The sequence below is a fragment of the Sycon ciliatum genome, chromosome 10, assembly GCF_964019385.1.
Source record: "Sycon ciliatum chromosome 10, ocSycCili1.1, whole genome shotgun sequence".
NCBI classification, from domain to species: Eukaryota; Metazoa; Porifera; class Calcarea; order Leucosolenida; family Sycettidae; genus Sycon; species Sycon ciliatum.
The window spans coordinates 2,244,860-2,262,001 of NC_088652.1; positions in this window are offsets into that span (position 1 = coordinate 2,244,860).

Genomic DNA, 17,142 nt, shown 5'->3' on the forward strand with positions numbered 1-17,142 from the left:
CAAGACCATTATTTAAACGCTCGAACATTTGACTTAATGTGACACTACAGCGGCCTTCCAAACAGCGCCACGTCAGATACAGTAATTTCTTGCAATACATGGTTGCCAAACGATCTAGACCAAGTCTCGCAAATAAAGGGCTTGATGGGCTACAAAAACCAGTATCGTACACTGAACGCAAAGCTCGCTTTAGCATTCGTTCAAGCCTACCTAACTGGGTTAAGGAAAGGCCAGCAGAAAAACAATTTGATGCATATAGAAAATCTGGCAACACTAGGCACTTTACGAAGGTTTCTCGGCAAGTCAGCGGAATATTGTGTCGATTTCGGAACAGAATACCAATTTTACTGGCTAGTTTGGAGACCATAGAATCAACTTGAGTGCTCCAAGAAAGATCCTGGTCCAAATGTATTCCAAGGTACTTTGCACATGTCACTTGCTTGAGCTGCACTCCATGGCAGTAGACTGCAAATTGGTGGTCAGTAATATGTGGCGTAGACAGGAAGAGCACTTGTGTCTTCCGAGCATTTAGAATTAAATTGCGGTTTGACAGCCAGGTACTAATGGCTGAGACAGCTGCAGACAGGGAGTTGCTAAGCGCATTCTTCTGCGTACCGCAAACATACAATAGAATATCGTCAGCAAATTGAATAACTTTCACACAAAACTCGGAGACAATGGACTGGATCGAACGAACATAGAGTACAAAAAGCAGCGGACCAAGAACAGAGCCCTGGGGAACGCCACACATGCAGGGGAAAGGAGGGCTATAGTTCTCAGCAATGTGCACTATTTGGCGACGATTGGACAAATAGTCGGCAAACCAAACTAATGCTGAGCCAGATATGCCAAGCTCAAACAAATCATTAATGAGCACTTGGTGCCTGACCTTGTCAAATGCTTTGGACATATCCACGAGCACAGCACCAGTAATTTGTCCGGCATCGCGAGCGCGAACAAACGTGTCCGTGACGAAAACTAGAGCGTCTTCCGTTGAATGTTGACGTCTAAAGCCAAACTGACAGGGAGGGTACAAATTCTCCTTGTCCAGAAATGAGGATAGTTGTCTATGGACAATTCGTTCTAACAGCTTCGACACAATTGGCAGGAGAGACACAGGGCGATAATTTCCCGGATCTTGAGGATTTCCGATGTAATGTTGTACCTGCCACCTTTGTTGGTTCCAGGGTTCATATACTTTCTATTTGAAGTATACATACCTGTTAACCATGGACTGCTTCTGGCTAGATTAACTCTTGTGTAATCAATGGTGCTAGTGAGGCTTATAATTATCAGATCCACTCTGATTTAGCCACCCACAATAGTAGCACGTATTACCTTCACTGGGGGCAGGGTTAACTGCAGTTGGATCCCTGGACGGATACCCTGATGCTGTCAATCCTTTTCTGCACCTTGTCCTCACCCACTTACTGACGTGTGGTGAGCCCATAAGTGGAATCATTTTCAAGTCCACCCAAAGTTTTGGGGATTTCAAGGGTGTCGGCCTTTGGGCGGTTCAATAGCCAATTGACTTACCTTTCCAAGATTCCTTTTGGATCTCTCTCCCATCCCCCGGGGAGACCCACGTGACCAGTTTTGGCAGTGAGCAACAAGTGTGTGTGTGTGTGTGTGCGTGCGTGTGTGTGCCGGCGATGGGCATCAAAAGGTCAAAATTCGAAGGTGTGCGTGTGTGTGTGTGTAAATACATGTACATGTACGTGCGATGCGCCAGTTGGTAAATTCAAGTGGTATTTGAGGAGATGGATCAAGTGTACCAGTAACCAGTGACGAATCCGACCATTTGGTGTGGTCCAATAACTTACTACGTAGCGAGCAGTACTCTCCAGCATGCGTGCCAGTACTGGCGTTCTCCAAAAACGGCCAAAAATTCCAATTCTGGTGAGGCGCTGAAGACATACCTAAGCCTGCCAGCGTCCATTCTTGGAACTGGAAGACATTTGCGAAGCCAGTAGTTACGTAACAGACTGTGATGTCTCACCGTGTAGGCTCTTCCACACAAGAGCTAAGGTGTACTGGTGCAAGTGGTCTGACACCTGGCCCCAGCCGGGTTAGCAGAGGCCCCAGCCGGGTTAGCAGAGGCCCCAGCTGAGTGTCGCATGGCTACACCATAGACAGTGCGGATTGATGGATTCAGCAGAACCAGCAGCTTCCTGGTGTGAGCACTCCACGGTAAGCCACCTAAACAGATTGAGCGTCTGGCAGTACTACGGAGGTCACGTACCGTGCCATTGCAGCTTCACTGTTGCCGCGGCGTGCGCACCAGAGTGCACCGATCGCCTGCGCCATCTTGGCTGCCACTCTATCAATGTACTCCTTGAATGTCAAAGTGTCGTCCACAATCACTCCGAGACACAGTAAAACCCGTGACTAACGACCACCCCTTGGGGTCAGAGAAAAGCGGTCTTTAGCAGCAGGTGGTCCTTAGTTAGAGGTTTGCACCGCACACCCATAATAAGTGAATGTGAGACCGACCGTGCCTGGCGAAGTGGTCTGTAGTACCAGGCTGGTCGCCAGTCACGGTGGTCTCTAGTTACAGGTTTTACTGTACTTGATGGAGGAGGCTTCCCGGAGAGGTGTCCTGTTGCAGGTGACTTCGATCGGAAGTATTGGCTGTTATCGTCCGGCATACACTGCCAGGAGATGTCTCTTTGTCTCATTGAGAATGAGGCCACAGTGCCGTAGCCATTGGCTGAACATTGTGACTGCAATTTTAATCGTGCGCAGTAGAGACGCGTTGGAGGCAAACGTCAGGTCGTTGAATGTCAGCACATCTACCACACGAGTCAGTATTATGCTAGCTCTAGCACATTGTGCCCCCTCCCCCAATAACCTGACTATAATTTTCAATGTCGGACAACTGAGGAGAATATGTAAACCGTTGGCCCTTTTTCCTTGGCTCTACATCCGACCTTATCGGGATGATCTGGTCAACAAATGACATCTTTTAGGGCCTGGTCATGGTCAGACTGCGGAAATGCGAAATAATCCTGTAATGATGTTTAGTCGTAATTACCTCGGGAACGTGCCGGCAGAGCGGCGAAATCGAGGATTGACGCTCGCAAAAAGCAAGACTGGACCACGCCTTCCCAATCACAACAGCAGGTCCACGCCAGTGCGCCATCGACCCCCTGATATACGGGAAGGCCTCTTTTACGGGCAAAGCGAAGCGCAATCATCACCATGTATCATTACAGTCAATAGTTAAACCCAACACGAGTGAAAAATGAGAAATGGAATAAAACGTAAACAATTCAATATCGAACACGAATAAAATAATATAAAAAATCGAACACGACCCATGATACTCACTGATTTTTCCATCTCGATATCGAAGCAAGGACTCACCATCATGCTTGGCGTTGAAATAATAATTATTATGTAAGCGAGTCGTCGAAAAAAAGAACAACCATAGAGATCTGGCCACATCGATGCAGGAATTTTGATTTGGTGAAAGCCAACAAAAATATTCGCCAGTACAGGGCCAAGTGGAGAAGACATAGGCACAATGTCTGTCTGCTTGTACAAAAACATAATTTTAACAATTGTTTGATTTTTCACAGGTTTTGAGGGAAAGATATTTTTTGATTTTTCTTTTAATAGTCGTTGTGTCAGGTCAGTGATATAATGTTCTGTGTTTGCCGTTATAAGGCCGCGGTCACACCAAGCCCCATTCAGCCGTTCAGCCAAAAAATCGCTTTTTTTCGCCTGAGGTTTCCACGGAAACGGTTGAAAATCGGGCCACCAGCCACTTTCAGCTTTCAAATCCTTTGGAAGCGCTGAAAAGCTGAAAGTAGGGACCGGCGGATTCTGCTCGAAAAGGTAGCAGATTCTGCTCGAAAAGCAGTAAAATTGGCATAACCATACAAACCTTATGGCGAGCAATTCCTCGAATTCTGCTCCATTTCTTTATCCACATACCAAACATGCATGAAACTTACCAGAAAAAGTACCGAATTCTGCCAAAAAAAATTCTGCCGGCTTAATCCGCTGGACCCTAGCTGAAAGTGGCTGAATAATCTTGGCTGAAGTGCAAGAGTGCAAGAGGAGTTGAAGAACTTGAGTTGACATTTGTTGTAGTCAGGTAGTTTCTTCTTCTCTTGTATTGTAGTTGTGGGAAGTGTTTGAAGGTTTTCGTTGTCAGCCATGGATAGTCGGAGCGTGGGACTGGAGCGCCGATTGCTCGAGCTGTGGTACGAAGTAAAAACGCGATATCAGACGACAACGAAAAAGAATACGAGTAAACGAGCCTGGATCTTCGCAGAACTGAAAAAGTTTGCTGCGAATGAAGCCTGGCCGGGGGCACTGTGCCTATCTGGCTGGAGGCCTTGAACGACATTATTATTATTATTGCAAATAACGCTGAGTAATTACACGAATGCATAAAAACCAGCATTTGCTTCCGGGAAGGATTCACAAACCTAAGACAAAAACACCATGGCTCAATGTAACTGCACATACGAAAAGCAGCTTCTTGACAATAGAAACTGCTTTTCGTATGTGGAGTTACACTGAGCCATGGTGTTTTTAGACGACAAGAAGATCAAAAACAATGTCGGTATATGAAGGTACATGTACGTCTTTTCCCCTTGCTTTTTGGTGACTTTTTGGTGACCGCCAGCTGGCTAGTCGCAAGCCACTTTCAGCGCAAGCTTAAAACGGCTGAACGTGGTCAGACCGCGGCCTAAGACGCTAATTCCCACATAAGGTCGTGGAATGACAACTCGACACCGGCTGTAACAAACAACATGAACAATTGAAGCGCGGTTGCCTGAGGGTACACTGGACTTGACTCGCAACGATAAGGAAGATGACGGAAATGGCGCCAACGGAGGAGATTGAAACAGTGAGTTTAGTGGAGGAAAAACTGCGAATGTAGCCTTAATCTGTGCGAGCTATTCCGGTCCGATGTGAGGAAGCTGAAGCCGCTGATGCATTCCGGCTGTTCAAGTTTCCCGCCATTTTCCACCGCTCCATACTTTCGTTGTGTAATGTACGAATATTTTTGCTGATTCTCTACCCCCCAGTATGAACTAAAGCTTCCATTTTGTTCTTGCTTATTCCCATATAAACATGGGCGAGAAGGGATAAGAAGCCACTTGTATTATGAAGTTGACAAAACAAAACAAGGTTTGTTTTTTGTCTATACTCAATCTGCGCTGAGAACTATTTCATCCTTCGTGGACTATAACTTTTTTTGGGACTAAGACAAACGGACTAAGGCAGTCTGCTGACATGGTGAGTGGGAAACGCTAGACTAGGTATGTGCTTACAACGTTGTTCTTTTTGCTTCACTTATGGCTTCGAGTAGGAGTCCTTTCCTTTCCCTGCTTCCATGCTCGGATCATGTTCTTCTCCGTGTTGTTTGCATTGCCGTGCGTATTGTGTTCCGCCGTAAAGTATATTTGTTCTTCCTTGCTTCTATTTGTACCTGCGGATCCATTGTTAGGGGCTTTGGTCTCATTCGAACTCCACTTTACAGAAAGTCAGCTAAAACTAAAACGACGACTCGCACAGAACTCGGACTACACTCGCTGCTAAATACTGTGTATATCTGTCTTGGCCAGGTTGTGAAGCAGATACATAATTATACTATCTTCACCTATCTTTCTATATGCTCACACACACACACACACACACACACACACACACACACACAAACATACATACACAAACGCACACACTCCCTCTCTCTGTCTCTCTTTCTCCTTATTTCTCTCTCTCTCTCTCTCCAATGTAGTGCTAAGATGTACTGAATCCATAGAATATTGCCTTCACTTGCTGCTTAGTCCTTCACGACCGATAAGTACAAGTGCGAGCAGACCATCACCTGTCGAGCAAGCAGAGTACGGATACATACAATCATGACGTCAATTTTACCTGACGTGGACACATTGACGTGGAAAAGAACAGGTCATTCTTAGTCATCGATGACAGGATGTCTCGTGCTGAGATGCGCTCCTTAGATCAAGACTGTTTGTCCGGCTTCCATGAGTAGGTCAAGAAGTTGTAACTGTTACGACGTCACACGCACTCTCAACAACCCTGTACCATACCATGCTGCGATGTTCAAATGCAGCCTACTCGTACAGCGTTTGATTATGCGCCACAGCTACCTGCGCTTTGCGACCTAACGACAAACAAACTGCACCCTATCTAGAGGCTACCGGCTCCTCAGTTTTACCTAGCGCTATTTCGTTCTCTGCTGTCCCTTCCTGGCTGCACAACAGATGGCAGATTTATTCAAACTAAGGTGACCACCTAGGGTACCTCATAACAAGGCAATAGATCAGCAGGGACGGACCTGGTGTAACAAAAAAGACCTCTGCTAGTTATGAGTGCCGCTGAAGTAGTAGTGCGTGTGTTTAGTAACGCCTGGATGTTGAGTGTAGTCGAGTGTTGCTCTGTTCGTTTTACTCCAATTCTATAATTATCATGCTGAATCTTGTGCAGGCTTGACTAGCAGTGATAGAAAATAGCGAAAGGCAATAAGATGTTGAAGTCGGACTGTGAGCTAGTTTGAACTCGTTCGTTGAGCCAATGTTACTATGGATAAATAAACGAGGAACTAAATGTTGCGAACTATGACTATGACCCATGGATGCTGAGCTAGTGTAATTATGGACAAAAAGGAGAAGGATAAAATGTTACGAGTTATGGCAAACTGTCCACCAAAGTAACCAGATCGTACAAAATTGGTGTCAGTTCGTTGCATGTCTCAGCCCTCCATGAAAGTTGTGTGCCAATTTGTTGCACTCGCTGACAGTATTACGCTCTGAGTACTGGTGGAGAGTAAATTCTTAACTCGTTCCATTTGTTTTTCTCCTGTTATCCAAAACTGTATGCGTGTACAATTATTGGGGAGTTGAAAGTAGAGGTATGAACTTTTACATTGTTCAGATGTATACGGTCAAACAATACATCAGGAAAGCAAAGATCGCCACTCCTGATACCTCAAGACTATCCGATACAGACGCCCTCTCTCCCATCTCTCTCTCTCTCTCTCTCTCTCTCTCTCTCTCTCTCTCTCTCTCTTTGTCTCTGTCTCTGTCTATTTGTCTCTCCATCTTTCTCTCTCTCACCCTATCCCTGTCCTCTCTCTCTCTCTCTCTCTCTCTCTCTCTCTTTCTCTCTTTCTCCCTGTATTTCTGTCTCTCTCTGTCTCTCTCTCTATCTGTCTCTCTCTCTCTGTGTGTCTCTCTTTCTCTCTCTCCCCTCTCCCTTTCCTCTCTCTTTCTCTCCCTATCTCTCTCTCTCTCTCTCTCTCTCTCTCTCTCTCTTTCTCTCTCTTTCTCTTTCTCCTCTCTCTCACTCACTTTCTCTCACTCTCTCTCCCTCATTTCCCTCTGTCTCTGACCTCCTTTCTCGTTATCACTCGTCCACTTTTTCTCTCTTTCTATCTCTCTCTCTCTCCCTGTCTCTCACGCTCACTGTCTCACTCTTTGGCTTGGTTTAAACTTCGTTATCCTACGCAATTATCCAATACAAGCAGTGAGTGGAACTGATGCATCGTACAAGAGTGAACTACACTGTTTGAAAAGGCCAAGAAAGGTACAAACATTTCGAAACATACCTGAGTAGTGTCGTCTGCTGCATCAGCGTCTCGCACCGCTCAGCCTGCACCGTAGTGAACAATGATGATAGGATTCTCTAGGGGATTCGAGTACATTACTTACTTACAACCTCTAACCCTATCTAAGGTGCCTGAAGCTGAGTAGATTTTCATTTTACTCCCAGGATATACAATTCCATGACCGAGGTTGCTTGCTTAAAATCGATAGAGAAACTCTCAAATACAAACGAGACACTAAGTCCGTTAGGGGAAAGAAGTATCAAATCAGACTAAGAAATGTATCTGAGACTGGAGAGTTTTCCAGAGGAGCAATCGATGAAAATGTAATTTTCTTTACATCCCGGCCATCCTAGAGCTCGTTGTAAACGCTTTGCCTAACTCCAAGCGATAATATTAACTTTCACACGGTTTTCTAGGTGGACCCAAACCTTCACCAGAACAGCTATTCGTAACACAAACAGAACGAGAGTGCTGGGAACAACAACCCTCTACCTTGTGATCAACTAACTTACGCGCACGCGCGCTAGACTCAAGTGGGTACTACGACTGAGAGTTTCAGGAATTTTCGGGACGCGTCAGCAGAAAGATGCAGGTTAGTCGAAGGTTTTTAGGATGTTCAGATGTTGACCGAGTATTCATTTTACATTAATCTCCTTATTTGATTTCGAATGGTGAGTCAATTGTGTTTATATGTATAAGAGGAAGGAAAACATGTTACTGCTAGTACATTGTAGTAATTTATTTTCTAACCAGATCAGTCCCTACATACAGTTGTGGCAAGTGAAATCCAACACTTGGCATAAGGGACTGCACCATGCAGTCTGCAGCCCCTGCAGCCCTGCATACGTACAGTACATGTGTTACATACAACTTTATCTGTCTGACGACAAAACTCGTACTCATCACAGTCAAGGTTCAAAAGGTGCTGGCCAAAATGAATGGGGATTGGATACCAATACTCCTTTAAATATGTGTACCATGTTTGTGAACTGTGTGTATCTACACTGTGACTTTCGATCTGTTTGGGATGCATACGGCTCTGTAGTACAAATTAGGTGCAGTGCATTACATCATTGGTGCCCATTTGTGGCGCTGTCCCCTATGACAAGTGTCGGATTTCACTTGCCACAACTGTACTAAGTATATTGTTTAACCAAGGCAGTTCCTGCATACTTATAATTACTTATAACGTATTGGTTAACCAGGGTGACCTAGGTGATCACCTAAGATGCTAATGCATGTTGCAAATGAAGCTACCTGACGACATTCGGATACAAGAGAGCTCCATCTGTTTGCAGCCAGCTTGGGTATAGCACAGAGGTAAACCATATCGTGAAGTAGCATTAGGCAAACGCCGCAAAACGAATCAGCTCCTAACCGACATGACTACGACATCGATGCACTGCAGCATGTCATGCTGCAGTGCATCGATGTCTTAAGATACATGTATTCGATCATATTGTGCAACATCCAAGGATAACACTGGTAAATGTCAGGGTACTGCGACACCGAAAGACCGTTTTCCTCTGTTTTGTTTTCCTTATAATTATCTGAATCATTGCTCAAACACATCTACAACACACAAACCCAAACCCCTCCAACTAAGTTACTTGCAAGGCTCAGCAACAGGATTGTCCAATGCGGGGAAGGGAAGGGCAACGAAGGTGTGCATCAGTTATGCCTCTCGGTAATAGAGCTCTGATTGTCCATCTCGGACCTGATTCCACCTACCCCTTCCCCATTATCTATTATTTACAGTCAACTTTGCGTATTACGACACTCGGCGGGGCACCAGAAAATTGTCGATATTCGTGAAGTGTGTCCTTATAGCCGAAGAAGGTACATGTACATAACATTGTATTACAGTTCGACGGGACTTTGCTCTGGGCATGGAAATTCTGCCGTTATTCGCGAAATGTCGTTATACCCACAGTCGTTATTAGCAAAGTTGACTGTACTGCTTTTAAGTTCCCTCATGCTTTTGGACACCTTCATTCGCTTCCTTTTTGCTCGTTTGGTCACTAAGAATTAAAATTATAATCAACAACAACAACAAGAACAACAACAACAGCAAGAACAACAACAACAACAACAACAACAACAACAATTGGCGCTGGTGCCATCGTGAGAATAAAGAATTCAAACAAACAACAACAACAGCAATTCCCCTCTTCGGTCGTATGTAACCATGAACCTTCCAAGTTGAAAGGCTGTTGATTTGCACCCTGGAGATGTGTTCCCTTGGAGCTATGTCTCAGGTCGCTGAATGCCTCTGTAGCCCGTCAGTTTTGTGCCTATTATCGCACGTTTTAACTCTTTATCATCTTGTTACAGTCGTGGATAGTTGCTGCATAACTCGTTCTTATGTGTTTCCTTCTCGTTTTTACATTTACTTCAGATTGTATGATAATAAATAAAGTATCATTCTGGATTGTACGATTTCATCCGTGAGTGCACTATTCCGCTCATGATTGCATCTATTTTCATGTTTCGCTTCTTTCATGCAGAGAATGGCACCCAGGAGGATGCAAACGTCGCCACCACTGTCACTGGATTGCTTTGTATAGCCGGTTTGGTGATAGCGTTATTACTTGCACTGGACAACGACGACGACATTAGTAGGTGTATGATGAACATGGCGCTAGTATTCGGTGTGCAATTATTTATAAGAAACATGTCGGTGCTGGTCCATTGGACAGGGCTGTGTACAAATACTTAGTGGACAGAGCTGTGTACAATTACTTAGTGGACGGGGTGCATGGCGTCTGACGTGCTTGGGATCACAGACACGCTATTGCCATTTTGGCAACCACGCTATTGTAGCCGGCGTGGAGGCGCATCAACGCCGACAGTTGTGAGCGGGAAACAATCAGCCCTGCACCCAAAGCATTTTTAGCACCCACTAACTACTCCTATCTAACTTCTGCGTCTCTAAGAGGCTGTTACTCTTACAGGAGTCCAAAGAAAGGTGCACGAGAGAAGTTTTTCTTCTTCTTGTTCAGAAGTACACGTAGTTTGATTTGAAGCGATGAGGATAGTCAGAAAACATCGGCAAGAGCATGAAAAGTATGATAATAAAATTAATAATAAAAATGTGACAGATCGCGTACAACATGCATTGACACAATAAGTATTATAATAATTACGGTGTAGCACATGGTTTCGCTGCTGATCCTGGCTAGCTCCGAGAGCTTGTCCAGGCGGTGGAAAAGGTCTGGCGTATTCCTGTGCGACACATCCATGTGAAGAACACCTGGCATCGTGTTTTTTACAGACAGGAAGATCAGAGTATTTTACTTCAAAGTATTCATAATTAATATGGTGGTAAACACACACCTGGCAATATGGCGGTAAATACACGCCGGACAGTAATTATGCATGGTTCAAGGTCGCCCTCTGCTTCCGCGTTGGTCAGTGGGGAAGTATTCACGCAATGCTTGACTCGCAGGTGCATTATCCTGCAGACAGAGGACTTGGCCACGCATGCACCAACGGGAATTCTCCACTGTTGTGGATGAAAAGTATGGATGGACTATAGAGCATTTCAATGGTGGCCAGGAAGCAGATTTCAGAATGACGCTTCAAGCAGCTTCATTGTACCAAAATCAGTAGATGGCAACATTGGCGAACACTCAAATACACTGCAATTTCACACAGTTATTCGGATGTTGTGGTTATCCCATTGGGTGCAGATGATGTGTTTGCACCTCATACCCCCCCCCCCCCCCTACTGATTCCCTGGTGCCGTCTTTGCACGCCCATTAGGTTGAAACGTGTATCGTGACTGCACATCAGTGAACTAACTTTTATCATTCTGACAAAGAGCATCCCAAGGGCATCCAAAGGGCTCACAACCGATACATTGTTGGAAAGGTCGTGAGCTGAGCTTTCCAGGGATACGACATTTCTCGAACACCCTTCTTACTTTCTGGTTAATCAATCTGCGGACAAAACTGTGTCGTCCTTTGTGGACACATCAGCCCAGTATGGAGAAAATGAGGCCGAACTAGATATCAATGAAAAATAGTTTTCCAAAGCCAGATTTAAATCAGCCCCGCACTTACCTTGCCAGAGTGCTCAAACTGACAAGCTCTGCACAACGCATACTTTCTGGTAATGAATTTTTCTCGTTTCTTGTCCCTGATGTTTTGGTTGCGGGTATAATTTCTCTCAGCCATCGTCATTGTTTGAACTGAATAGGTTCTGATTTGCTACTCTGCAGTGTGAGTATTGATATTGAGATTTTGGGTTGAATTTGATTAGCACGTGATCAATCCTTCTGATGAGATGGCCTCGAAAACGTTCAAGAAAAAAAAACATGACATGCAGTTTTTACTCATGACGTTGCTACTGAGTGTGCAACTCACTCTATTCATTGCGGATTTTTTATCTCTACGGAAACCAAAAATATATATATATTTGTGTTTTTCACTCTGTTCAGGACCGCTAGGGAAAGGGATAGGGCCAGCTGATTCACCTCCCCCCTCCCCGCCTGCACTGGGGTAAGTACGGGAGCTCGTATGCATGTGATGTGACAAAAAGGGATGTACATGTAACCTTTTTCATTACCCAATGCTGCAGACAGCAAGCCGTTTCGGCCATAAAGGTCTCATCAGTACAGCTACGAGCTTTAAGGAAGCCGAGCTACCAGCTATGGTGAAAAGGAGGCACCACAGCCCGGGCCCATTGAAAACATCTGCCACGCAGTAAAGAAAAATTTTCACACTATGTGAGCAAACTTGATTTCAAACGATTCTTTCATGTATCCTGAGCACAGAACTTTGTTTGTTTTGGAAATACAACAAAGATTGCAAAAGGTATGACCGTTTTCATAAAGGTAGTTATGACCATTTTCATAAAGGTAGTTATGACCGTTTTCATAAAGGTAGTTATACGCGAAATTGGTATTTTGAAATGTATGCACACGCATGTAACTCCAGTTCCAACTTACGGAGCGACTCGCGTTTTTTACGGCACGTGTACATCCTAGGAGTTCTCTGTGCAGCGGTACAGCTCGAAGCCACGCCACGGAAGAAACGCGTGATCGATGTAGTTCCGCACTGACTCGTGACGTTCTAGGACGTTCTAGAACGTCACGCGTGTCACAGTGGCCATGACGTGTCAGAACGTCACGCGTGCTCAAAAGGCTAACCTTTTGTAACATGCGAAAGTGTGGGCACAAGTTATGCAATCGAGTTCACCCACTGAACCAGATTTTGAACAGCTATTACTCATATTATTGCAATTAGTTAGTCCATCACTGTACAGTATTGTAGGATACTGGCGCTCGGTTTGTTACAATTGGTCCTCGTGAAGCTTGCCCTTCATATTTTCATCTCGGATAATATTGAGCCTCACACGTTTGGTGTTTGTTGCTGTGCGTTGTCGAATTGCGGTTTGACCGTTTTTGTCTGGTCCTGCCCTCCCGTCGTCATCCTAGGCCAGCACTCCATGAAGCCTTGGAATGTAGCTTGTGGTCGGCTCGATGGCGCTCGCCTTCCCCTCTTTGGAATTAGCACTAATATCCGTGAACATTCTAAGTTGGAAGGCCGTTGGTTAGCGCTATCGAGCAGTGCTTAAAAGCTGCCGTGGAATGTCTCAGATTGTGCAAGTCTGACTGTTCAAAATCTGGTTGAGTTGAAGGACTCGATCACATAACTTGTGCCCACAATTTCTCATGTTACAAAATTTTCCTTGGCTCACCATCTAATATCTAATATTAATCTAATATTAATATACAAACGCTATAATACACTAGTCAGAACAACAGATGAGTGCCTGAGATGGCATGAAACTTTAAGTTGTGACTGATCAAGCCATCTGTTGTTCTGACTAGTGTGTCACGGCTCTACCTTCCCGGTATCGAGCTCTCTTGGATTTCTGCTGGAATTCACAACAGTGCAAACGCTATAATAAGTACGAGTTGCGCATTCAACACACACACACCACTGGTTTCTTGTTGAATTTTTAATTATTATTTGGTTGGACGATGCATGTGTGTGCTTAAATCCTGGATTAATATATTCACCGGCGAATGAGTTTTCTTTTTTGACAAATACAGTGAAACCTGTGACTAACAACCACCCCTTGGGGCCAGAGAAAGTGGTCTTTAGTGGCAGGTGGTCCTTAGTTACAGGTTTGCACCACCCAACCATGTATGAATGTGAGACCTTCCGTGCCTGCCGAAGTGGTCTTTAGTACCAGGCTGGTCGCTAGTCACGGTGGTCTTTAGTTACAGGTTTTACTGTAGTTTAAAAATCAATAAAATTAGCTGAACCTCCATTTGTGTACTTTATCCATGCAATGTAAAAACGGTGGAGACGATGTGCAATATATTATAACGATGAAAATACTTGAAGTATGAAGAAATGGTGAAGAGAAAAATTATGGATTCAAACAAGTTTTCGCACAACACTCATCAGGAATTTTATTGATTGCGGTTATCAAATTATGGTCTCGTCGCCGTGAGTTTAGAATCCATAAAATTTAATAAGCATTTATAATCCGTTGGGTTATTCTCATTTTCCCCAAATGAAATCCGTGTCCAGTCAGTTTTCAGAAAATGTCTATGCCACTTAGAATAAATCCGTTGTTCCGGGTCACTTCTCTCATCACTACCAGGGTCGGTCGGTGGGTTTAAGTTTTGATTTTGTTTGGGTTCTGCCATGCATGTACATAATATTATGTCGTCAAGTAAAAAAAATTAAAGTATCGTTAAAATCGGGTGAAACGCGAAGGATTAAAATTCAAAAGAGGACCAAAAGTTTACAAGTTATCCGTTTTTCCAAAACTAACGCCTAGTTATAAGCAGAATACTGTTGAGTCAAAATGTGCAACAATGAGCATAAAACTGACTGGTGAGATCATGACATTCAACGACCTGATGCTTAGCTGCATCACGTCTAGAATGCGCAAAACAGCAGCCTTCCAACTTGGAAGGTTAGACTCAACAGTGTTCTGCTTATAACCGTTAGTGTTGGACAAAACGGACAACTTGTAAACTTTTCGAAAGAAAGGCGTCAACACCGACGCAATGCACACAACCAGCTAATAATGAACAAGGGAGCTACTGTGCCGCAACATAGAGCGAGGGAGAGTATTATAAGCTAGCGACAAAAGACACGGTTTCAGACGCGGTGTGTGACCTACGGCTGAGGTGGGTGTGAGAGGTCTGCTGGAGGCTCTCAGTCGCCCAGGTCTAGGCATGGGCGGGTAATGCTAGCATTATGGCTGGCATTATAGTACGTTTTTTCCAGGGGGCATAATGCTGGAATTATAACACCATTTCGCATGCAAAATTGGCATTACAAGCATAATAGCCGGTCGGCAACAGTGTCATGCATGAAGCTGGCTAGGTCCAGTTCCGAAAATCGTGCATCTGAACCCGTCCGGCTTCGTCCAGAGACTTGACGTTGTAAATCAACCTTCTCACTGGATTTTTTCTGACATGCTCACTGCTGTTTACGTTTCTTTCTTCTATGCTTTGGCCTTGATCCAAGACGGCCTTCTTAAATCGACTTTTCCAACTTTCAAACTGGCATTATGGAGTAGTGTGAGCATTATAAGTGGCATTTGTTTTTTTGGCTTTGCAGTTGTTGCCGCGGTCAGGCAAGTGAAATCATGTTCTGTGATTGCCCGTATAAGAGGCTTAAGAAAAAAAATTATAAGTGGCACTATATCCTCATATTATGAGCATTGCCTTTAGCATTATCGCAGCAAATAACTAGCATTACCCGCCCATGCCTACCCAGCTCTAGTGGTACAGCTGGAGGTGACGGTGGACAGGGCACTTAAAGGCTTGCAGGCTCTCCAGTCGTGGGGGTCTCACCAGCATGCTTTGGGGCAGAGCATTCCATGTCTGCACAGTGCTGGCAGGAAATGCGCGAATACAGCTGTTTAGAGTGCGTGCTGGTTTATTGATAGCTGGTGTGGGTGCGTAGGCTGAGCAGACACGCGGGTGGGCTGTATGTCCTTAGGTCGACGTTGGGCACCAGGTGGGAGGATCTTCTTGTTCGCATAGCTTCCCCTTTATTAATCTTCGCCTCTTTTGAGCCACACAAGTTGTGTGGAATGTTGCTTTGCGTTCTTAAATCGTGGTTTCACCGTATGGTCCAATGGTCTTGTTAGTATCGTCATCGACATGCATGAACATCCGCCAACGTCCTTCACAGCTGAGACTTTCAGCTCGTGCTTATCTTGGTTGCGCTCACTTTCCCCTCCATATGTTATTTCTATAACTTAGAACCTTCCAAGTTGGAAGGCTGTTGGAGTGCGCATCCAAGATGTGCTAGAGCTGTTAGCCAGTTAGTTGTAGAACGTCATTACCGTCGGTCAGTGTAGTGCAAAGTTGTCGCATGAGCTAATTGTTTAGTAACTGGTGGTGTTAGTGGACAGTATAGCGTAACTTGTAGTTCCTTGGTCGTTATCTTTTGTATGATTAACAGTAGATATTGTAATTATTTGACAATAATTTGAGATGCTCCGTTCGTCTGACACCTACAAAATATGCTGCGTGGAGGCGATTTATTCCCTACAAATCAAAGACTACAATGAAGAATTGTCAGACACTGACGTCCGTCCCATGGCTTAGTCAAAATGTTGTAAAGGTATCCGAAATAGGATGGATTGTTTGTGATCGCGTGGAACAAATTTGACAAGAGACGTAGAGCGTAAATGGGTACATCTGCAAGTAGAACCAATGAAATTGAGTAAGTAGTAGGCTAACTGCTGCAAAGATTTATCTCTCAGGTCTGTGAAAGAAGGAAATTTCCCAAAACTGTACTAGAAACCAATGTTTGCATAGAACTGCGATGCTCATTACTATGCGTCTTTGTCATTTCGGTCAATGGTTTTATGACAACTCGGTTGCTGGACGAGCATTTGTTGTCATTGACTCTATTTCTTTTACTCTCCATAGGCTATTGGATTATTTTTCTTACTCGGTCTATTTTAAATATAACTAGTATCTATATGGGAGTGTGGTGTGTCTCTATGGTTACCGGTGCTCGGCACACCCGGTTCATGTAGTATGTTGCAAATTAAGATGCTCTTGTTTGTTGCCTGTAGAAAGATTGCCACTTCGCTATTTTGTTTCACCAGTATGCCTTTCTTTTGACCACGATAGCCACTTATCCTTGCTAGACATTATCTGGAAGGCCAATTCTTGCAAATTCAAACAGCAGCCAAGGGAGTTAGCTCTCTTGGTGATGCTGGTAGCAGGCCTGGGTCCGAGGGGGATCCAGAGAATTTCCTGTGGATATGAGATCCCCTCGTTTCAGGGGACTATGAGCCATAATCCCTTTAAACTAGGGGAAATATCCGTAGATCATCTGAAAAAGTTGGTCTATTTATAAATAGACATCGGACCTAGAAAAATGAACAGTTCGCAGTCGGGTGAAAAATGATTGTCGATTAGTTGACCATAAAAAACGAATAAATTCTGATTGGCCCTATTGACCTTATCTAAAACCACGAGGGTTTTCCCTTATGAGTTAGTATCTTGATGTACTCATTTCAGTCATGTCTGGTGTACTTTGCCCGATGCACAGAAA